General features: G+C 41.6%; 1 protein-coding gene across 3 annotated transcripts in view; it reads left to right on the forward strand.

Moving 5' to 3' along the window:
• Positions 1-4,154: 4,154 nt before the first annotated feature.
• The window catches only part of CHST15 (carbohydrate sulfotransferase 15), an 83,156-nt gene continuing 62,845 nt past the window's right edge, over positions 4,155-24,465 (forward strand). Inside the window, exon 1 of one of the 3 annotated variants that reach the window (XM_045024906.1) lies at positions 4,155-4,267. The gene's annotated coding sequence lies outside the window, so the exon portion shown is untranslated. Of the gene's footprint in view, positions 4,268-4,680; positions 4,797-5,419; positions 5,753-24,465 lie in introns of those variants that run through there. The other 2 variants (XM_045024907.1, XM_045024905.1) reach the window with 2 other exon arrangements.

Raw genomic sequence — 24,465 nt, forward strand, 5'->3', positions numbered from 1 at the left:
AGAAGCACAAGGTCACAGTATGGATGGGCCAGACCTTTAGTTGATCTGAGTAGTGCAGGTTTGAGAGACTGAAATTTTCTTTCTGAAGCTCCATCTCCTGAAAAAAATGACAAGGCAGAAACTCCCAAATTTCTATCCATGTGTGTGGGAATAACATGGAGACCCTAACAATATAATAGACACACAGAACAATAGACCTTCACTCCCACCCCCAAAATCAGAATCCCATTACAGCTGTGCACCCACGCTGAGCTTAATTTTAAAATTGACAAATCTGTGCTGCCGATTGCCAGGCTGAGGGGTCTATTTTCTTCTCCAGATGTGCACACTTAAGTCCAATTAATATCAATGGGAACTACAAATGTATAAAACCCCCTTTAGATGCCACACACTGATGCTGCCAGTTACATGCCTTCTTTTTACCAACATCACTAAAGAGTTTTGTGTTAACTTTTCTCAGCAGATAAATTTGCCCAGAGCCAAGCAATATGAACAAACTTGTTTGAAAAGTGACTTCATTCTTTGTGTGCTGGGGAAGGTGCACATGGGAACTAGCGATGCATTATATTTACAGAGAGAGGGGCCAGGAGCTGATGTCTTATGAAAATCAATCTAGTTAGAGACCGTTTTACTGATACTCAGCATAAATCTCTCCTCTCTTCCTTCTTTTAATAACTAGATTCATTTGTGTGAAAACAGGATCTTGGTTTTAAAGAACTCATTTGCTCCTGCTGTTTATTTCCCTTCTGAAGCCATAATGTTCTGTGACATCACAATTAGTTGCTACAGAGGTGATTTATGATGTCACAGAAGGTTTATATTTTTTCTCCTCTACCTCACTGGGGTATTGCAAACATAAATTCATTCACATTTGTGGAGTGATAAGACTACCATTATGGAGTACCTATTTGCTAGTACCATTAGAACCTAGGAATGTATCCAACTCTTATTGACTTAAATGGAAACAGAATCAGACCCCTACATAGATTACAGAACAGATCCTCAGTTGGTGTAAATTTGAAGTCAGTGGAGCTATGCTAATTTATACCAGGTGAGGATCTGCCCCTATGACTTTTGTGGGGAGTAAGCCATGTGAGTAGATGAATCCTGTTTTCATGGCAATGACTTAGATATTAAAACACCAATAAAAAAGACAGAAAAAAGTCTGAAAATATGATAAGTATGCAAAATTCTTGCTAAGCAGAATGCTGTTCAGAGTCCTTGAGGCATAAGCAGGTCATATTTAACCCAGAATAGGAACAAAGAATATGTAACTTTTTAAAATTACAGGCTTCATCATGTATCTACCCAGGTGTTTTACCCAGGAAGATGTCTTAAAATCAGTTGTGGTAAACTGTGAATTGGAATCTGTTATTTAAAACTTTTTTTAATCCCAGGGTTAGGAGAAATTCACATCTGACATGGAATGAGCCTGTCTGATACACCCAGAGCCATATGTGCTGTGGCACAGGAATTTGTAGGCAGCTATGGGTTTAAATTAGCCCTTTAGAGTTACTTAAACTTAGTCTTGTGAGTGAATAATCATTCATTTGAAATACTTAAACTGCTTGGCTCCCAGTGATGATTCCATAATAATAAAATGCAAAGCAGAATGTTTCTCTTATTATTATACCAAAAATGATTTCACTTCAAAAGAAACCCCCACAAATTTAGATGTCCCTAGGATGTATTATTCACCAGCTTTGCACTTAGCTAAATGTAAATGAAATGTTAACTCTAACATTATAGAACATTGAACATACACATTAAAGCTAATCACTGAGCACATTCACTGTTGGGAAAGAAATGCAAAGGGCTACATGGTAACATGCAGCCTCTGCAAAACACATGCGACTCACAGCAACCCCACAACTTTGGGTGATCAACATTTTTTAAAGGAAACTCTACTGTCTACAATACAGACAATACACTGTGCCTGGTTACAGTGCACGAATAATCCAGTGACAAGCCTCTCCTCCATTGTGATTTGTAAATCAAGGCAGGAGGCTTTGGACTGAGAGCTATTCTTGCCTTTATTGCTCAGCAGAATAAAATAATGTTTTCTCAACATTTATTTTTTCCCCAGTGTATGTACCAGCATATATATAACCATCCCATCCTCATCCAGTCTGTCAATCTCTGGTCTACGCCCTATGACATTTCTTTCCCTATAAAGCACAGCAGGATGGGCATAACTTCCTTTTCTTTTGCTGCTCAAATAAGACTGGCCCAGCATGTAGCCCACAGTAGAAGAGAAAAACGCTCATGAACCGAAAGATGAGTGCCCCAATCTGAGTTTGAACATTCTAATCACCATGACTGAGAATAATTGGTTTTACTAAATTAGTGATGGCTGAGATTGTGCTGCACCTACAGAGCCCAAATCCTTCTATGTGGTGGGCCTTAATGGATAAATCTGGGATCTCCACAGAAGCTAGTAAGACATCTCCCTCTTCCTCACATCAGGCAGAATTTAAATTGGCTGCTAAGCCTTTTTCTGGGGGCCCAATCCTAGGAGTGCATGCAAATCTAGCTGATTGGACTGGTGCTGCTGAAGGCATTCAGCTCTCATTCAGGCTGCTGTGAATCCTATCATGAAGTTCGTATTTTCCCTCTCCAATGTAAGCATCGTACTGCAGGTGCCTTAATGTTAGTTTTGCTCTGTCAGCTGGTCATGTTCCAAGAGAAAGTAAGTTTGTGGGTTTCAGAGTAGCAGCCGTTTTAGTCTGTATTGACAAAAAGAACAGGAGTACTTGTGGCAGGATTTAGGAAAGGAGTAAAGTTGTCCATCCTCTGAACCTAAACATGTCTTAAAAGATGTTAATGAAGGTCATTCATCTATTCAAGAATGAGGGAAATTATGACTTTCTTCCCTCAAAAGGACATAATTGCAAAGATGCTTTCTCTAAGACATTACAAATTATCTGATATAAGAACACGGGAATCTCCTTTTTAGGAAAGATTTGCCAGAAGGGATAGAATTATCTCGTGAGATGCACAAAGAGCCTTTTGTCATTTGAGTTGTCTCCATCTTCTGCCGCTGTGCTATATCTGTGTGTGGTTTGATGCCTTCAGGAATACGCAGGGAGATTAAGCTGCAGAAGTTTAATTATTTTCTGTATGCTGATGACACATAGGTTTGTCTCTTCATCTTGACTGACTAGCAAGAGCATCTGAGTTAGAGTTTGATGGAAACTGGAACATGGGTGAGAGTAAAATGATAAAAAAGAGGTGATGTTGGTGGGCTGGGAGAATAAAGTTGTGAAAGATTATATTGACTAATGAGAATCTATGGCCAAAATAGCTTCCCCCCACTTCATCTACACTTAACTGGAGGGATACAGCCTTTTAGTTTGGACACAGATCTTGCTACCAGCATCTGTGCCTTTGTGACTTCAACATTAAACATTAAACCATTGCAATGTTCCCTTTCGTGTGAGTCTACATCCAACTCCATTTGGAAGCAATTGCTTGGGGAGTGGAGCCTCTTCTCAGGAGCATATCACACCTGGGCTCCATAAATTGCTCAGGCAGCTTTCTGGCTTCTAGTTAGAATTTAAGATGTTGGTTTTTAACCTGCACCCCAAGCAGCCAGAATCTGCCCATTTTCTGGGAAAGGCCCATCTGTTTATAAGGGTAATAGAGCCCTCCCCAGGAGCTGATGTTGCTGCTGGTTTCAAGGTCCTTCCTGGCCTATCCATCCCCTGGACAATGTGACGGGCCTGGTTCTGAGATACTGGCAATGAAATCTGATCTGACAACGAAAGCTGTTTTACCCCTCTGGTCCCTAGACCGGGCAGTGAGGTTGGGACCTTTCAAAGAGGAAGAGGACTGGTTGGATGAGCTACAGATACTGCCTTTTGTCTCCCCTGGACTTAAAGTAGGTGGCAGCAGCTAGGCTTCTGGTCCTCCCTAGCCCACCTGGGCCTATGCAATGGAACTGGGGCCTTCCCAGCCTCACCTGAACAAGCACAGTGAAAACTCCATTTGGAAGCAATTGCAAAAGATGGGCAAGGGGCTGGTTCCAGACCATTCTTCTCCTAACCCCACTCAGTCTGCCCCAGGGAAGAGCACAGTACAAAGGGCTGGGCGGAGGGGCCCAGGTGGGAAAGCACAGTCTGTTGGCTGTGGGTGCATGTTGGAGGAGGGGAGAGGAGGCCCAGTGGAAGGGCCAGCAGCTGCAGTGGTTGGAGCAGCCCCTCAGAGGCTGCTTTCCCCCCTAGCTCCATAGCAGACGCGTCCTGCAGGCGGGCTGCTCCTCTGGCTGGTGAGTGGGCGCCTTCTCCTGAGCTGGGGGGGGGTCCCATTGCACCTGGCGCTGCACATGCAGGACGCCATGCCCGGGCCAAGGCGAGGGGGTCACGCGTGGGCTGCAACCCGCTGGCCGGGGCTTCGCAGCTCCTCTCCAAGCGCAAACTTCCGCCCCCCTGCCCTAGCCCAGGCCGGGGTGGCGCCCATTCCCCGCGGAACAGCGGCGGCAGCAGCAGCTCGCTTGGCAAGCCCCTGCCTGCCGCCGCCGCCGCCCGCAGCTTCACGTGGCCGCGGCTGCCTGGCTCCCCAGCGCCGGCTGGGCTCGCGGGCGCGGCGGTGTCTGGCTGGCCGGAGCGGGCCGGCTCTGCAGACCAGTCGCTACGCCGAGCGGGGGCGGTCGGACCCACCCCACCGCCCGGCGTCCCGCCTAGCGGCTGCGGGCGGGAGGCAGAGCGGAGCCGGGCGGCGGGGCTGAGGGGAGCGTGGCCGGGCGCCGCCCTCTGGGGGGAAGCGTGGCGCGGAGCCCGGCCAGAGGCGGAGAAGCGGTGAGTGCCGCGCTCTGCCCGCCGGAGCGGGGCGGGAGGCTGCAGCCCGGGCAGCTCGGAAAGGTGCAGCGGGCGGTAGGAGGGATGCGGCGGCAGCGGCTCACGTCTCTGGCCGGCTCCGCTTGGAGAAGTTGCCGCCTCAGGGATTGCGGGGAGGCAGCGACCCGACGTGCCTTTCTCAGCGAGCAGCCGAGGAGCGCCCCAAGTTTTGGCTCACGGGAGGCGCCGGGGAACTTCTGCAGAAGGGCGGCCGCTGTCCTGGCGCCCGGCGTGCTAGAGCGGGCATCGCACTACCTGCACCACACACGCACCACACTCGCACACTGAGTGCAGACCCAGCATCCTACCTGCACAACACACACGCACACTGAGTGCAGACCCAGCATCCTACCTGCACAACACACACACACACTGCAGAGCAGTATTGTACCTGCACAACACACACACGCTCACTCTGAGGAGCGCAGAGCAGTATTGTACCTGCACAACACACACACACACACTCTGAGGAGCGCAGAGCAGTATTGTGCGTACACACACACTCTGAGGAGCGCAGAGCAGGTACTGTACCTGCACAACACACACACACACACACTGAGGAGCGCAGAGCAGTATTGTGCGTACACACACACTCTGAGGAGCGCAGAGCAGGTACTGTACCTGCACAACACACACACACACTCTGAGGAGCGCAGAACCGGCAACACACACACACTGAGGAGTGCAGAACAGGCATTGCAGCCTCACCCCACCCACACACACACACACACAGGACTTATGAGGGCCGAGCAGGAATTTTGCCTATCGAACATACACAATGAGCTGTGTAAAGCAGGCATTTAACCTAAGCATCCGCACATGTTTCTGCATATCTGTTTCATTACTGCATTAGCTATTTAGAGATCTGCGTTTCCTGTTTACTGCCCTAAGGACATGAAACCACACACAGCTGTGAGGTAGGGTTTTTTGGCTTTGTTACAGTAATGACTTGCTGTTACTGTGATATTTCAACCTTTACATTAAGATCAGCTTGATAAGCTTAGCTATTACTTTATGTATTGTAATAAAGTATGTAATAAGATCAGCTGGGGGAGGGGTTAAAGGTGTATATGCATAGGGAGGTTGAGAGAGTGTGCTTACCGGGGTGTGTATGTGAATGTATGTTGCGATGTATATATTACAGGAGTTAGGGAGGATCTCTGTGGGCTATATCTGTTACAGAGAGGACCATCGGAGTACTTGTAGGGGAGTTGGGTTTCTGTGTGCAGGTATGTAGATTTGTGTGATCAGATTTCTTGCTAGAAAGAGTTTGTGTTTTATTTGCTTTGAGAAAGGTATCCATCCGTGCTGGTTTTGATGCTCTTTGTGTTGGTCACAGTCTCCGTACAGGAAAAAAGAGATTTTGTCATGTGCTGGTCGTTCTTGCTGACAATTTTCAGTAGCAACTGCTGGTGACGGCAAAATGCTTTAACTTATCTCCCCTCCCCCCCATTGCAAAGTGAAGTATGACAGTAACTGCCCAGAATATCTGTGTATCAAAGACAGGAGGACCGGCATCCTTGATTGAGCAGGGACTACCTCTGAGGTCTTAACAGTGAAGTGTTTAAACTCCCTTCTGGGCAAATACTAGGTAATGTGCTAAGGTGTGTTGTCTACTCTTCTTTATATACATTCTTGGTTAGTCATTTCTTAATATGCATGCTCAGGGATTTAGCCTAGATGCTGAGCTATTCAGCATTTCCACTCTGTAAACAGATCAGGGGTACTTGACTTTTTAAAAATGTGAAAATGTTAGCCAGCTGTAGCGAGGCCTTGGAAAAAATGCATAATTCCTACAATAATGCAATTTTTGCTGTCATTGTGCTGGGCTGCCTATTGGGTTGATGCCAGTCTGCCTGAGAACTGCCAATTGGCTAATTACAGTAGTTTTACGGTGATTTGTAAGAGAAGACATTTGTAAAACAGCTTTTATTTGGAGCGTTTTCCTTCAATTAACTCACACAGTGTGCACGTACCTTGAATAAAATTGTGGATGGGTATTGTCATTCAATGATGCATATTTTTGGATGATGAAAGATGTTTCTTAAGGGCAAGTGGTTGACAATTAAAAATAGCTTCATAGTATGCATTTATTGAGAATGTAGTCAAGGTTTAGTGACCGCTTATTATGATTGACTCTTTTAAGCTATGAATCAGTCTGAACTTTGGAGATGTCACATGTGATCTTCCTTTTGTTGTACTCCTTGTTTTATCATAATTCTACAGCCTTGCTCTGCAGGGATCATAGTTTGAGTTGCAGGTTAACAGGACAGTATTTTAGGATGGTACTGTCTACGTAGTTATGAAACCTTCAGCTATAGATTTCATTCTGTAACCCTTGCTTTGGAGACACTGGTTGAGTTTGCTTGTAAATGTGTAATTAAAAGAGAATCACTTGGAATGATTTGCCCTGGAAGATCTTTATCATCTGATGCAGCTCAAACATACACCTTTTGTTTTGTGTCCAGAAAATGATCATCTACTGATCAAACCAGAGTAATCAAAAGAACAAGTTATAGGCTGAGATTCAAAGCCCTGTATTCATTGGAATTACTCATGAAGAGTAAATATTTTGGAGTACCTGAAAAATGCCCTTGTTTACTCATTTGTGTCAACAAATGTCTAATTAAATAGTAGTAGGCTTAATGCTGACTATAGACTATTTTTGATTTTTGCCAAAAAAGGAACATCTCCTTGAACCAGTAATCATAAAAACTGGTATTTTTCACCCTATACTATGGTATAACTGTCTTAAAATGTTTTGTTCATGTTAGTGATGCAAATGGTGTTCCCTCTAATGCCATCAGAACTCCTTTCGTATTTTCTGCTGCTGGTGCCACCTCACACTCCTGGGCATTGAGTCAAAGTAGTCAATTAGCTCTTCACATGCCAAGAAAAAGAAAATTAATTGAAATGCTGAAAAGAAGGAACAACTTGTATGGAAGGTCAGTGAACGCTACCAGATTTTTGATGACACTGGAACTTGGGGGAGCCAGAACAACAGACTTGTGTTTGTAAATCCAGGCAACATGGAGCCCAGTGCGATATTCTGAAGTCAACCACAAATTGATTTTATGGTTCAAGAATTGTGATAGAAAATCCAGTTACAAATGCAAAATGTTTTCCATGAGGGTTTATAATAGGAATGTGGCTAACCAGTTGAAATTTGCATTACAAAATACTTTTAATTGTGCTGTTATAACTGAGGATGCTATAATGGACTTAATTATCTTTACTAAGCAAAAACTACAATGGTTGGAAAGTGTACAAAGGAGAAGATAACTGAAATATCAACGTTCTGCTTTTATTTCATGTGCCTAAAATACAAGGATTGGACTAGACAATCCACCACCATTACTAACAAGACTCTTGTTATAGATGCATAGTCTAATACTGTGTATAAGCATCATATATTATTGATACTTTTATTTAATCAATATAGGCAATTTGCTTAAACAGTTTAGTGCAGCCAAATTTTACTGTTGCTTTTCTTACCTGTTCATTTTTTACATTAAATTTTCCTAAAATTACTGTCAGGATAGAAATTGGAAGCTGCTCAGACCTTAATTTGTTTGCTTGAGACAGTCTGGTAATTTAAAAATAAAACTACTGTTTCACGTTTTCACTTTTTATTTGTAAGACAAAAAAATCTGGGATTTTTCCAATGTTTACTTTCCAAACATTAAAACTGGGATGAAATCAGGTTAAAAATTAAAAACCCGGGAAAAATTGGGGAAAGGGACGGCGTAAAGGAAAACAAAAAAACTTTTTTAATATACACATTTTACTACAGTATAATTGAAACTTTTTTTTAATGTACAAAGGTATATTTTGTCTCTCTCAGAGCTAGTAGTTTTTTCCAGAAATCCTGGTTATCGTACACTCGCATAATTTTCTTCAAAGTATCCTCACTCATGTTGAGCCTCTTGCTGCTTGGAGGTAGTCCAACTTTGAAAATATGCACTCTGCATCAACAGATCCAGGGGGTATGCTCAAAGCGTGCTGTGCTGTTTTGCTGAGGTTGGGAAGTGTGTCTTGATGATTGTTCCAGAAAACCAGCACATCCAGTTTCACATTGTCAGGATTAGGCAAATTCATGTATGTAGTAAATTCCCCTTTCAGATTTGAAATTTCTTTAGTGGCAAATGGTTGAAACACTCTGGCATAAAGACCATAGTCTGCTGTAAATTTCACCTTGAGGAAGAGGTGCAACACCTGGATGACATTCAAAAAAATATTTTGGACATTGAGGATTCAGATTATGGGCCACGGTCATTTCCCATTTCTCCCTGAGTGTTATATTAAAGTTTCTGACCGCTATTTTGGTTTTCACATGTTCCGGGGTGGGAAAGATTTCCAGAAACAGATGAGTTTTCTCACTGTGTGTTTCTCCTTCAGCTTTTGTGCTCAGTTCAGCTGAGCTTTTGGTTGTCAGGATCTGGTAAACATCTGTACTGGCAAACATGTGGGCAGTAGTTAGAGAAAACTCCAGTGTTTTCTGCATGTCACACAGTGATTCCAAGTTTTCAGCAATTAACATTACCTTGGTGCTTAGAATCTGGCAGTTATTTTGGATTTGCCAGTCCCTTGAGAGTTTCTACTTTAAAACCAACAAACTCAGGATGATCTAGGAGACACATTAGCATAGTCCACACGTTATTTACATGACAGGCAGTGAAGTACAAGCTCATCCACAGATGTGGCTCAACAGGGGTAGGTAAATGGCAGTTGGCTCTGCACTTATCTGCACTGTTAAACGTTCGCATGTTTGAAAATGGTCCCAAATCCAATGATAAAGATTTCATGTCTTTCATTTCTTCTGTTGCAGTAGCTGTTGACAGTACAGAGTTAGTTAGATGAGCAGGTAATACACAGCAGCACTGGTTTCTGATTGAGTTTAATCTCCTGGGAAAACTGAGCCTCGTAGGAAGCAGAATCTGTGTTAGTTATGGCCACATTTTCCCAAGTTAGTTGGTACATCTCCAACATGTGAGTTATTGCTGTGTTGAGAAAATGTCTGTCAGCAGAGGGGATGACTGTCATATCAGCACAAAACAATGTGGGTTTATTCGCTTTGAAATAAAAAAAATGAAAACAAAATGCCAAGAATTGGATGGTCCAAAGCATCAGGAAACTCATCAAATATCAGACTAGACACCACATTTCCATCAGTTCATTCCATCAGTTTAGCTACTAAAGCATTGTCTTTTTCTTTCAGATACTTACGAGTGAGGTGGTCTGCATTAGGAAGGGTTTTTGCTGCTGGGCATTATTGATGCACAGTCGCCAAGGGGCCCCTCTACTATTAACAGTGATTGTCGGGTGAAACAAAGAGCACGCACAGATTCATTGATACAGTTGTGCTGTATCCTCTCTTTCATTAAAGCTCTGGTGAAAGCTCCTTATATTGTCTGTTTATCCCAAAGCCCACTTTCTTCCTTAAGCTTCTTTCGTTGCTGGCTTTCAACATGCTCTTTTATTCTGTCAGTGCGAGCACTGACCTCAGTGCTGCAGTATTTGCAGCACAATGCATCGCTTCTGTCTTTACTTTTCTTGAAAATTTCTAACCACTGATTTTCTTGATAGATTTGCGTTTTTGCCCCATGTTTACCGTTTTATCTTATCCGTCTGTAACCCCAAGGAGCTTACCTGGGTTCCTGGGGCTCTGTGTGCTGGTAGTTCAGGAGAGGCACACAGTCCCAGGTAGGAATGGGGAACCAAGGGCAGACTGAGTCTGCCAGGCAACGGAGAGGAAGAGAGGAGAGACACTGTGTAGAACAATGGAGCCTCTGTGGGTTTGGGGAAGGATTGTAGGTGTGCCAGCTCAGACGAAGGGGCAGAGTCACATCATTGACAAGGGAAAGCCCAGGAAGAAGAGGTAGCCCGATCAATAGGGAGTGAGAGGCCCTTCCCTGGGAGCCCTGGAGGCGGGAGAAGCCATTTTGGGAGTAATCTGGACCCAGCCAAAGAAAGGGCAGGACTGGCTGTGTGTGGATCCAGAAGAACCCATGCTCATCCATCCAAACCCGTAAGGAGATTGGCACCCAAAGGAGGTAACCGGGTGGATAGCGGGCATTACATATCTGTGGAGGATTAATTGTTTAAATTCAGTGCCAAACTAAACGGCCGCAAAGAGATAGGCAGGCAGCATCTCCTTGTGAGCCAATCATAGCACAATGTTAATGTTGTTTGGTATTCCGACCTCCACCGTGTATGTTTTCTGTGTTTTACACTGTGGAACTCCTTCAGTGTCAGAGCTGCAGGACACAACAATCACATAAAGCTTTAGTGTCTAACAAAAATAAGTACCCCAAAAATACTGAATGGATTGATAAAAGGAAACTGAAAATGCAGAACACTAAGTAAAAGTAATGTCTGAAGCATAATCCAAGCTAGAGATACTTTTTTTTTGTTGAGAAACAAAATCTGCAAGGTAGACAGAAAATGTCACTTCAAAACCAATTGTAAAAACGTAGACAGTTTCAAAATCAATTGACACGTCATTTAATCTCCACCCCCACAATAACCACAGTGTCCTTTAAATGACCGTAAATACTGTAAAATATTGGGGATTTTTTTTGTTAATACTGATGCCACTAGGCAGCATATGGAAGAAACTGGGGGTGGGGGGGAGGCGGTAGAGGGGGAAGGGAGAGAAATACGCCTCTGTTTCTGAAAATTACATTTGCAGTATATATGCAGGGTTTTTTTTCCAATGATGATCTACGTTCCTAACAACACTCATACATTTCTCTAAGGATTTATTTATTTATATTTAAGGCCTGTTTGTTAAGTGGATGGAGTGTTAGTCCTTCCACATTGAAAAAATAATAATACACAAAAATTAAAAAGTAACTGGAGAGCTTACCAAAATTTCTCTGATAAACAACAGGTGTAAACATAGCCTATTATGTCTTAAACAAACCATGCATTATTTAGTGCTTCCTCACATTTATGTATTAATCAAATAAAAAAACAAAGTTGGAGATCTTGTACTTAGCAGTGTATTTAGGTTTCCATTGCAATTACATTGTTAGCTTTAATAATGTCAGATGTGCTTTCTTTAGATTTAAACTAACACCAATGGTCTGTACTTGCCTTAATGATATATGGATTTAGGAAGTTAGAACATCCAAATGTTTTACTCCTTTTGTACAGATACTTCAACTCAGCAGAAAATAACCAGACTTAAAATATGTGTCATGACATTCTCACACAAGAATCTTCATTAACATTAAGGTTACTAAACTTAATAGCCTACAGATCAGAAACGGCAAAGAAATATGCAGTTAAGTGATTCAACACTCCAGGGCAGATTCTTTGGTGTAATTTGTCATAGATACAATTTTGTCTCCCATTTATATGGCACTCATCGGTTCCCCTTCTCAGCCTTCAGTGCATCCCTCCACCACCCACATAGTCGATCTATTTTCCTCTCATCCCGAACAGCTGACAAATGACTTTGAGTCCCATCATGTTCCTTGATGGGAACTCTGGTTATTTAGCTAGAGGAACCTAATGAAATATGGGGGGAAATGGGGAAATTTTCAAGAGGGAGCATTTAAAAATATATCCTGTCCAAATGTAGTTTATTTTACAAAAAATATACTAAATTTTATACTGTACTAAATAAAAACTAAAATTCCATTGTCATCTGAAGGGTCATTGTGGCAAAATTGGAGATTAAATTCAACAGTTAAAGTGTGAAACAGAGAGTTTTTAATAGTGCTTTAAAGTGCAAATCTCCATGCAACCTGAAGTCTAGAGATTCCACTGATGTGTCCATAAGATTGAACAGTATTGCACAGTTATGTACAGATTGTTAATTCAGTCTAATGTATGTATGTCAGAATGTAATGTTTCTATTTAATTAAGGGTATGTTTTACAGTCACACTAGTTATTTGTCCTTATGACCAATTTCACTTGTGTGTTTTGACCAAATAACTGAAAATATGATCATGATCCTGGACTGGTTGCTTGATCTGATTTTTACATAATGAGCAGGAGAGGCAGGCTATCTGGGAACTTGAGTGCAATGAGAGCACTACAAGTCTTTGATTACACAGACATTGTAGGCAATGAATAGCACTTTAAGGGCAAAGGGTTAATGTAGCTTTTGCATGGAATATTTCATTTATATTATGCCTAGTTTCTAGCCACTGTTGAACACTGCTTTTAAATGCTAGCTTTAAGGAACCTACTATCATTCATGATAGTTTAGATAATGAACATAAAATGGAGAACTTCTAACACATGATTCTTAGCAAGAACAAACAGAATTAAGATGCCAAATCATAATGATTACTGATGAGGAGAGAAACAGTGTAGTTGTGCTCTTTCCACTGTGGCCAGAGGCCAGGGATCCAAGATATTATTGTGAACATTAATAAAAATGGTATTGTGAATGTTAATGAAAACAAACACTACATTATTGGGTCCCCTGCCCAGTGTTTCTCATACATAGTCGACGTGTCCTCTTCAGAAGTTGTTGAGTGAAACTGATGTAAATTCCAAGTAGACTCTGTCTGTAAAACAATATAAGAACGGTCATATTGGGTCAGACCAATGGTCCATCTAGCCCAGTATCCTGTTTTCCAACAGTGGCCAGTGCCAGATGCTTCAGAGGGAATGAATAGAACATGGCAATTATTGAGTGAGCCATCCCCTGTCCTCCAGTCACAGCTTCTGGCAGTCATAGGTGTAAGGACATCGAGAGAATGGAGGTATGTCCTTGACCATCTTGGCTAAGAGCCTTTGATGGACCTATCCTCCACGAACTTATCTAATTCTTTTTTGAACCAAATTATGCTTTTGGCCTTCACAACATCCCCTGGCAATGAGTATTACTGGTTAACTGTGCATTGTGTGAAATAGTACTTCCTTTTGTTTGTTCTAAACCTGCTGCCTATTGATTTCATTGGGTGACCCTTGCTTCTTGTGTTATATGAAGGGGGAAATAACACTTCTGTATTCACTTTTTCCATACCATTCATGATTTTATAGATGTCTATCATATCCACCCCCCTCCCAGTCATGTCTTTTCTAAGATGAACAGTCCCAGTCTTTTTAGCTTCTCCTCCAAAAGAAGCTGTTCCACACACTTGCACACAATAATGTTTGGTTTCAGAGTAGCAGCTGTGTTAGTCTGTATCTGCAAAAAAAAACAGGAGTACTTGTGGCACCTTAGAGACTAACACATTTATTTGAGCATAAGCTTTCGTGGGCTACAGTCCACTTCTTCAGATGCATAGAATGGAACATATAGTAAGGAGATAGATATACATACAGAACGTGAAAAGGTGGAAGTAGCCATATCAACCCTCAGAGGCTAATTAAGATGAGCTATTATCAGCAGGGGAAAAAAAAACATTTGTAGTGATAATCAAGATGGCCCATTTCAGACAGTTGACAACAGGTGTGAGGATACTTAACATGGGGAAATAGATTCAATCTGTGTAATGACTCAGCCATTCCCAGTCTCTGTTCAAGCCTAAATTAATGTATCTAGTTTGCATATTAATTCAAGTTTAGCAGTTTCTCCTTGGAGTCTGTTTTTGAAGAAAAGTGGGCTGAAGAAGTGAGCTGTAGCCCATGAAAGCTTATGCTCAAATACATTTGTTAGTCTCTAAGGTGCCACAAGTATTCCTGTTCTTTTTACAATAATTTCTGTTGCCCTTCTCTATATTTTTTTCATTTCTAATGTATATTTTTTGAGATGGGGTGACCAGAACTTCACAAAGTATGCAAAATGTGGGCATATCATGGATTTATATAGTGGCATTATGATATTTTTGCCTTATTACCTGTACCTTTCCTAATGGTTCCTAACATTGTTAGCTTTTTTGACTTCTGCTCCACGTTGAGTAGATGTTGTAGAGAATGATCTATGATGACTTCAAGATCTTTTTCTTGTGTGGTAAGAACTAATTTGGAACCCATCATTTTGGATATATAGTTGGGATTATTTTTTCCAATGAGAATTACTTTGTACTTTGTACAGTGAATTTCATCTGCCATTTTGTTGCCCAGTCACCCAGTTTTGTGAGATCCCTTGTTAACTCTTTATAGTCAGTGTTGGACTTAACTACTCATCTGCAAACTTTCCACCTCACTGTTTACCTCTTTTTTCCAGATAATTTATGAATATGTTGAACTGCACATATCCCAGTGTAGATCCTTGGGGACCCCACTATTTACCTCTTTCCATTCTGAAAACTGACCATTTATCCCTACCCTTTGTTTCCTATCTTTGAACCAGTTACTGATCCATGAGAGGACCTTCCCTCTTATCCCATGACTGCTTACTTTGCTTATGAGCCTTTTGTGTGGGACCTTGTCACATGCTTTCTGAAAGTCCAGCTACACTATAGCAACTGGATTACCCTTGTCCTCATGCTTGTTGACACCCTCAAAGGATTCTAATAAACTGATGAGGCATTAAAAAACCATGTTGACAGTTCCCCAACATATTGTGTTCATCCATGGGTATAATAATTCTGTTCTTTACCAGAATTTCAACCAATTTGCCTGGTATTGAAGTTAGGTTTACTAGCCTGTAATTGCCAGGATCGCCTCTTGGGCCATTTTAAAAATTTAATGTTGTATTAGCTATCCTCCAGTCATCTGGTACAGAGGCTGCTTTAAGTGATAGGTTATGTACCTCAGTTAGAAGTTTTGCAATTTCATATTTGAGTTCCTTCAGAAGCCTTGGGTGAATACCATCTGGTCCTGGTGACATATTACTGTTTAATATATCAATTTGTTCCAAACCTACATCAATTGACACCTCAGTCTGGGATGCTTCCTCAGATTTGTCATCTAAAAAGAATAGCTCAGATGTGTGAATCTCCCTCACATCTTCTGCAGTGAAGACTGATGCAAAGAATTAATTTAGCTTCTTTGCAATGGCCTTGTCTTCCTTGAGTGCTTCTTTAGCACTTTGGTTGTCCAGTGACCCCACTGATTGTTTGGCAGGCTTCCTACTTCTGATGTACTTAAAAAAAATGCTGTTAGTTTTTGTGGTGGTCAGTGATAATGAAGATGGTCAGCAATAACGTTCCGGGAGTTGATCAAAAATTCATTGACTGTAATTGCTCAGGGACTAGAATGTGCAAAATTAAACAGATGCAGGTGGGTCAAAAGCAAGTTGAAATATAATATCAACGTGGCTGTGGTTGATTGGACCAGGAATATTGTGTTTAATTTTTGCACTAAACTGGAACAGATTGTTTGGGTTCTAGAAAATTTGAATGAGTGTATGAGGAAAGGTTGATTTTAAAGCAAGTTGAAATATAAAAGCCTCAGTCACTGCATTATGGGCCCAATTCTGTAGCTTTAGTTAAGCAGAACTCCTGTTCGCTTCAAAATAACACCATTATGATGTTTCCAGTTGGCGTTTTGGCTGACTAAGAATTGCAGAATGGGGCCCAATGATTCGAAACCACACAGCATTTGCAGGTACTAGATGATAGATGTTCTCCTATATTTGACACTGTGTAGTATATACAGAGTGTCTTTTTATAAGCTAATTTACAAGCCTTTGGATTTATAGTGCACATACTTAATTTTATAAATATTTGTATTTTGTTGTACAGTGTCTGCATTTTAAATATACTGTTTCTCTGTGACATAGACAGTCTCCAACATATGTTTTCAACAGAAACTCATTAAAACTGACATTTTTACTCTGTACATAGTTTTCAGTGTGAAGAAATATACATTTAACAAAGATTTCCATCTTCATCCTTTAGAAAATAATCATTTTAAATATACCTTAAGCAGCAATCTTAGCATAAGGTAAACAAAGCTAATAAGATTGCAGAAGGCCTCATTAATATTGTTACTTATTACATGTATTTGATCAGCATCCCATTATGCTAGGTGCTGTACAAATACATAGACGTGGTCCCTTACCAGAGGAGCATGCAGTCTAATTAAAGTTCTTTTGGTTAAATTTGGACAACTGTGATGACTCAATCTATCCCAAACTGGAAAGAGCTGTGAGACCAAAGAAATAATATATAGAGATAAGAAACATGAGCAGAAAAGGCCAAAATAAGATTTGCCTTTGAAAAATGCAAGTTTCTATAAGACATCTGGGGGAAAAATAGCCAGAAACTTAAATAACAGGAGAATTATTTGAAACTCATACACCTAGGAGAAGGAAGCAATGGGGGAAACGGTAATACTGAAGGAAGTAGGAGAGATAATGGACAGAAAATTAAACATGAGGTGTAATGTGATATGGCTTCAGAAAACAAACAAACAAAAAACTATTGCCATTTTATGCTGCATATCCCTTTCATGGAGCAAGCAGGAAAAGTGTCTCAACATGGCTGTGGTTGATTGGACCAGAGGGACCCACAGGGACAACTGTTTTGAAGAACCTCAGTTACTGCACAGGTTAAGTAACCTTCTCTTTGTGCATTGGGATCAGCAGCTGGACCCTTGCATCATTGATGTCAATTGGACTCTGCACAGGAGCATGGATCTATGCCAAGAGACCCTGATTTGGCATTGGGGCTCTAGAAAGCCAATAAATCACATAGTGATTGTCTGAGATTACATGGTGATGTTTGTGTCGTGACTTTCTGTTTATTGCATATGTAACGATAGGTCACAATGACTCAACTTCAGTGGGAAAGAACAGTAATACAAGGATCACTTCACAATTACTGTGTGATTTTTTTTTTCAACTCTCTTCCATATCAAAGCAGTTAGTCAAGGTTGAGCATTACTGGTCCAGGTTGTGTGTGTCTCATTGGAACCTTTCCTGAAGTTAAAAAAAATGAGAAATTTTTATAAATAATAATGCTATAAAACAGTTCAGTATCTCACATTGAGGATTGACCTGCCTAGGGGATATAGAAGAATAAATCAAGATGAAACCACAATCACTTTTGACATTTAGTGTTAGAATTACTTTGCAAGGCTATTTATACCAGCTTTAAAATAGTTTTAACAAGAAACTAGATGTGAGAAGGTGAACCTAAGCTAAATGAGTCCCATTATCAGAAAGGGAAAACATTCACTTGCACACTACCAGACTATTTTAAATACTTATGTTCTTTGCAGAATAGACTTTGTACCTTACTAAGTATAGCAGCAAAAACTGAGAATATTTAGTCTGAGAAATGGATATATATTGGCATCTTTAAGTCAAATTTGGATCTTGGTTGCACCTCAGTAAATCAGGTTTAGCTCAGCTGAAGTCACTAGAGTTACTCTGAATTTGCACTGGTGAAAATGAGACAGTATCTGTCCTTTCTTTGGGTGGTATATAATTACTTTGCTCAGTATTATTAGGCACCGAATATGAGCATGTCTGCGAGAGAGTAGTTTCCTGTTTTTTGGAGAAGAGCAGAAGAGGCTGCTCTGCCAAGTAGAAAGCTAACCTAGCCTCTCAAAAGTCACTTACACTGTAAGTGCCCTTCTGAATGAAGATATGGCTAGCTGAGAAGACACATCAAGGAGTTTGTCAGCAGGGCAGTTGTGAAGTTTTTATTTTGTATTTTCATTACAAGGCCAATTTCACCATATTCCTCCACACATGAATAAGTCCATCTCTTTGGGCATGACCTCACCCTACAGCTGGGGCAGCATCCCTGGCTGATTCTCCCCACTTTACAAAGGTTATCCTCTTATGCACGTAGTCAGAGCTATATAATAGGAGAGCGATCAATTGTTCTCCATGTCCACCGAGGGAAGGGCGAAGTGTTAACTGGGTTACTTTGCAACAGAGGAGATATAGGTTAGGTATTAGCAAAAACATTCTAACTATAAGGCTAATTAAGCACTGACACTGGTTATTTTGGGAATCCCCATTATTGGAGGTTTTAAGAACAGGTTGGACAAACATCTCGGTATACTTTGGTCTGGCCTCAGTGCAGGGGATGGACTAGATGACCTCTTTAACTCCCTTCCAGCCCTACATTTCTGTGATTCTGTTGTGACACCCCGTACCCTATCTGTACCCCATGTTCACCACTTTTGTATGGTTATCATATATTTGGTACAAAGCATGCCTTGTGAGGTATCATTTGAAAACGCATGTTTTACTGAACATTGTTGTCTTGTTAACATATGTGTATCTCCATATGTGTATATGGAGTTATGACATTTTGCTATATGTTTGTTACTGAAACGTGAGTTTGGGGAAGGCCCACAGACTAGATCCTTAGAGTCCTTTTGTTATTTCTAAAGTAAGGCCTTGCTTGTCAGCTGTGAAGATGCTTCAGACATTACATGCACAGAAAGCACGGGCAAAAAAATTACCATTCACTTGAAAGATGCTTTATATCTCATGTACACCACACACTGATTATCTGCACTCTGGCTGGGGCGTGGAGGGATGGTGGCGAGAGGAGGTATTACTCACTGAGAGGAGGGGCCTATAAAATAAGAGACAATGGCTTCCCCATGACCGCTCCTCCCCCATATCTACACACAGTGACAGAGCGTTTGGAAGACAAACCATCATTGAACTGTGGGATGGGTGGTCCCAGGCTGGAAGGAGATAGCCTGTGAAATGTATTGCAGCTTATGGTGAGACAGCCTGTTTTGTTTTTAGAACTATTAGTCTTGGTAAAGTTTAGGAAATAGCTTGCATGTTTCTTTTTTATTTTTCATAACCAATTCTGACCTGTATGCCGTTATCACTTAGAAATCACTTAAAATTTATCTTTCTCTAGTTAATAAACTTGTTTTAATGTTTTATCTAAACCAATATGTTCTTGCTTGATGTGTCTGGGGAATCTCTACTCAGGTGAACAAAGGCTGTTTCATATTCATTACCCTTTAATGGAATGATGAACTTTTTATGAGCTTAGGCTGTATAGTGAGTGAACTGGGCAGTGCGAGATTTATATTTCTCAGGGTGCAAGTCTGGAACTAGAGAACTGTCTGGGGTTTCCCTATGCATAGTTCATAAGTGGCTGGGAGAGCATTCGTGTAACTTTTCTGGGTGTGCCTTTACATGCTAACGACTGTGTGAGAAGGGCCTGGAGAGGCTGATTTTCACTAGCAGAGCACTGTAAGAGACACCCTGGTCTGGAGAATTAAGGTGACACAGCAGTTCAGTGGTTCAGGTTGCACCCTCTGGGATGTCACATCTGTCTTAGATTTGTATATGGCGGTGGTTCTCAAGCTTTGGCCGCCGCTTGTGCAGGGAAAGCTCCTGGCGGGCCGGGCTGGTTTGTTTACCTGCCACGTCCGCAGGTTCGGCCGATTACGGCTCCCACTGGCTGTGGCTTGCTGCTCCAGGCCATTGGGGGCTGTGGGAAGCAGCATGGGATGAGGGATATGCTGGCTACCCTTCCCACAGCCCCCATTGGTTATAAATTGATTGTTTAGTCGTTTGTTCCTTTCTCTTTCCAGGTATTACAGGTAGACTAATTGGCCTGTAATTCCCAGAGTCCTCTTTGTCCCCCTTTTTAAAGAATGGTATTATAGTTACCCATCTCCAGCCCTCTGGGGCCTCTCCTATACCATAAGTTCTCGAAGATACTTGCTAATGGTTCCAAGACTGATTCAGCTAGTTCCTTGAGTGTCCTAGGATGGATTTTATCAGGCCCTGCTGACTTGAATACATCTAACTTATCTGAATATTCTTTAATTTGTTCTTTGCCTATTTCGGCTTGTGTTTCTTCCCCAATTTTGTTAATATTAGTTGTGTTTGAGTATCTGATCACCATTGGCCTTTTTAATGAACAATGGCACAAAACAGATATTAAAAACCTCAGCTGCCTTGAAGTCATCAGTTATTGGCTCTCCTTCCCCACTAAGTAGGGAACCTATGCTTTTCCTTTGTCTTTCTCTTGCTCCTAAGGTATTTAAAGAACCTCATCTTATTCCCTTTTACCTCCCTTGCTAGGTGTAACTCATTTTGTGCCTTAGCCTTTCTGATTTTGTTCCTGCATTCTTGTGCTATTCTTTTGTGCTCCTCCTTAGCAATTTGTCCATGTTTCCACGTTTTATAGGATTCCTTTTTGATTTTCAGTCTATTAAAGAGCTCCTAATGGAGCCATATTGGCCTCTTACTATTATTCCCATATTTCCTTTGCATCGGGATAGTTTGCTGTTGTGCCTTTAATATTGTCTCCTTGAGAAACTGCCAGCTTTCCTGAACCTCTTTTTATGGATTAATTTTATACTGTAGTCACTTGGATTGTAAATACTGTAAGCGTAGAAAGATTGACAGGATTTAAATCTGGGTGAAAACTGTAGATTAAATTTGATAGTACCGCATGAAGATTTCATTTCCCCTCTTGGTTTAGGACATTTACATGAATTGTTTTTCTCTTTCTACTGTGTAAACAGAAGTAAGTGGTATAAAAGCAATGGGAAACTGGCATAAAGTGGTTTAGGTGGGGAAAGAAGTATTAATCTTATCATATTGATGTTATCAGGTCACCATGATATTACATTCTGGAATGCCTTAGCCTGGAGGTGCTAAGGTAAAAAGAGGCAGCTAGATTCTGATCACTATCACATTACTAACCCCTGCTTTGCGAAATTTCAGTGGCTTAACCTCATTCCAAGTCCCTCTATATTAAGAAGTGATTAAGCACTTTGGCTGTTACAGTCCGTAGCCTGAAAATACCTCGTTTTGGCATACCCCTCCAAACATAAGAGAAATAGTATGCTTTCCTTTGATCTACTGCAAGGATTTCCTGTGACAGCATCTGATTCCTTTTTTCTCTCTCAACATGTCCAGTTCGGTCAGTCTTATAAAGTCAGCCATGAGTTTGATTCTGATCTCAGTTACAGCAGAGTAAATAAAGAACCAGCGCACTGGAGCTACAGTGGTAGAAAACTGGTGTAAGTGACATGTGGGACGAGCTGAATTAGCAGAAAGAGGAGATTTCCAAAAGCTGAGGATGTTCCATGGGGGCAGTACCAAAAATATTGGCTCTTGCATTGGGCTCCGTATGAAGCTCCATTGCATCTGAGCCTGAGAAGGTCTATTGAAGCTCCATGGACAAAGCTGCTGATTTTTCTTTTTTTAATTTTTTTAATAGAGTAGAGGTCTAAGTGACTTTGTCCAATACAGGTTTTGTCCAATAGGGATTTTCTTTGCTCTCTGTCTAGATCATAATTCTCATCACACAGGGAATGATGATAGTTTGCTATGGTGTTTGTGCAAGCATATTTTTTTTAATTATTTATATCTATTATTTACATGTAAGCAGAGTCAGGATGAGCTCTACCCTGACATCTGGTGGTAGATTATGGGGAGTGCAGAAAGAAGTTTCAAGTATTCGCATTAGCATTTCAGTTATTTGCATTGGCACTCCCACCCCACTTAGCATACCGCACAGCAGCCTGGGATGGTTATTTTCACAGCTGTGGGAGCCCCAATTTCGTTGTTATTGGGGCAGGAGCAATAAAATGTTGTCATCCCGATTAAGTAAATGAGGAACTACAAAACTGTCCTATGATAGAGGGTTTAATTGTCAACTAAATAGCACTTGCTAGACAAGGGACATGGGTTCCAAAACCCAGTCAAGAGAGAGAGGCTGGGGACAGATATCTGTACTGGGTGGTGCAGGCTTCTTGTGTGAGCCAGAAGCACCAGTTCCACCTATGCCTCTCTCCACTGTGGAATGTCAGAGTTAATTTTTTGATTCCCTTAAGAGTCTAGATACAGGTTACTGAGCTGAATTCACTGGCACTGGGGCTCCCCTACTATGAGCTGGAATCACTAAGAGCTGAAATCACTGAAGAGCTGGACTTGCTGAGCTGAGAGCACTGAGTACTGTGCTAATGAGTGGGGGAGCCTGAAGCAATACCATGGAGCAGAGCAGCTGGCAGAGCGGAGTGGAGCAGTTTGTGCAGCCACTGGGTGAGTGGAGCCAAGCAGCTCGCGAGGACGGCTGGAGTGGCTCACAGGACAGCTGGTGGACCAGAGCATCTGGCTGAGTGGAGCAGCCCACAGAGCAAGCGGAGCTGAGCTGTTTGCGGGGACAACTAGTGGAAGCAGAACCCCACGAAGAGGCAGGGCAGTTGGCCCCGAAACCACGTAAGGTGCCCTTTTCTACCCAGGCTGGGGAGGGGGACCTCTGCAGAGAGACTCTTGAACTCTGGGGCTGCACTGACCCGGGACAGAGACTTTTGGATTGTGGGACTTTTGGGACTGTGGGTGATTTGGGGGTTGCTGGACTCAAGGGCCCCGAGAGAAGGACACGGCCCAATTTGCTGGGGTGGGTCTTTGCTCACGGTTTGACCTATGAACTCTAGCTGAGGTATTTTCCCAATTTAATGCTTGTTGTTTATCATGTAATTAAACCTTTTCTGCTACACCAAGACTCTGTGCTTGTGAGAGGGGAAGTATTGCCTCCTCAAGGCGCCCAGGGGTGTGTGTAAGATTTTCCCAGGTCACCGGGTGTGGGCTCGAGCTGGTTTTGCATTATGTTGTGGGGAAGGGACCCCTATGTATTGAACCCGGCCCTTGCTGCTATCGTTTCGGCCCGGCAGAAGGGTTACATACAGAAAATAGGAGAGGAAAAGAACTACCTCCTTGCCTCTGCAGGTAACGGGAGCATGTTTGTGGAGACATCAACATCCCTGCAGCAATGGCTTCTATCCCTAAGAGCTTCAACAAGCTTGGTAAAAGAGACACTGTCAACTTCATTTGGCCTCAGACTGAGCTACTTTACAAGTTGTTTGTTATCTTAAGCTCCTCATCTACCCAAGTGCTTCTGTTCTGTTTGTTTTTGTTTGTTTTTAAAGAAAATGTTCCTTACAGCCCTGAGAAATATGTTTATGTAAAGTTGCAGGAAAAGTTTGTTTGTTTGTTTTAAAGTTTCTCAAGGGCTACAAGGATCAGTTTTATGAAGAAGCATGCCAGAGGCACTTGGGACTATAATTGGCTCAACAGCCACTAGCTTTGAAGATATTCCATGTTGACCCTCTGTTGAAACTAACAGTTAAGTAAGGCTGCTATGAAAGTCATTGTGTTATGCAATAAAATACATAGTCAAAGGGACAAGAGCATTCCTGGGAAGGAAAGCAAAAAGTATAAAAAGAATTTGAGCTTTTATCATGATGCGGGAAGAGATATTTCTGTAACTGTAAGGCTGCTCTTCATATCACATAAAAACATTGGCACATGCATCATGGTGGTATTGCTTATGAAACAAATCAACATGGAATCCATTTTTTCAAACCTCTCTACTCTTGTGAGGCGCTTACCAAAATAACGTATTTCTAACATCTCTAGAACTGCAGTGTGACTAATTACACTGGTCTACAATTGTTGAGAAGTCGTCTGCTTCAGAGATAAAATGTGCTATTTATTATGTATTTTCATGTGCTGAATTCAAATATGACAATTAAAACAACTGATTGGCTACTGTTTCTAAGATATTTAAGTTTTTACATTTTATGTCTATGTATGTTGTGTAGATAATAGAGTTTTAATCATAAATTGTAAACCTAGGTCTTTTCATGTGTTTATGGTTGCTTTACAAGATAATATTTCACCTGTCCTGTTTATGTAACACTTTAAAAATCAGCAAAAGGGTTATCTAACTAAAATTTATTATGAAACAAAAGGCAAAAAACTATTATGTACATAGTTTAGTCCTATTCAGTGACTACTCGGTGCTTCTTGGCTTGTCTCTTGTATTC

Source organism: Mauremys mutica, chromosome 7 (assembly GCF_020497125.1).
Source record: "Mauremys mutica isolate MM-2020 ecotype Southern chromosome 7, ASM2049712v1, whole genome shotgun sequence".
NCBI lineage: Eukaryota > Metazoa > Chordata > Testudines > Geoemydidae > Mauremys > Mauremys mutica.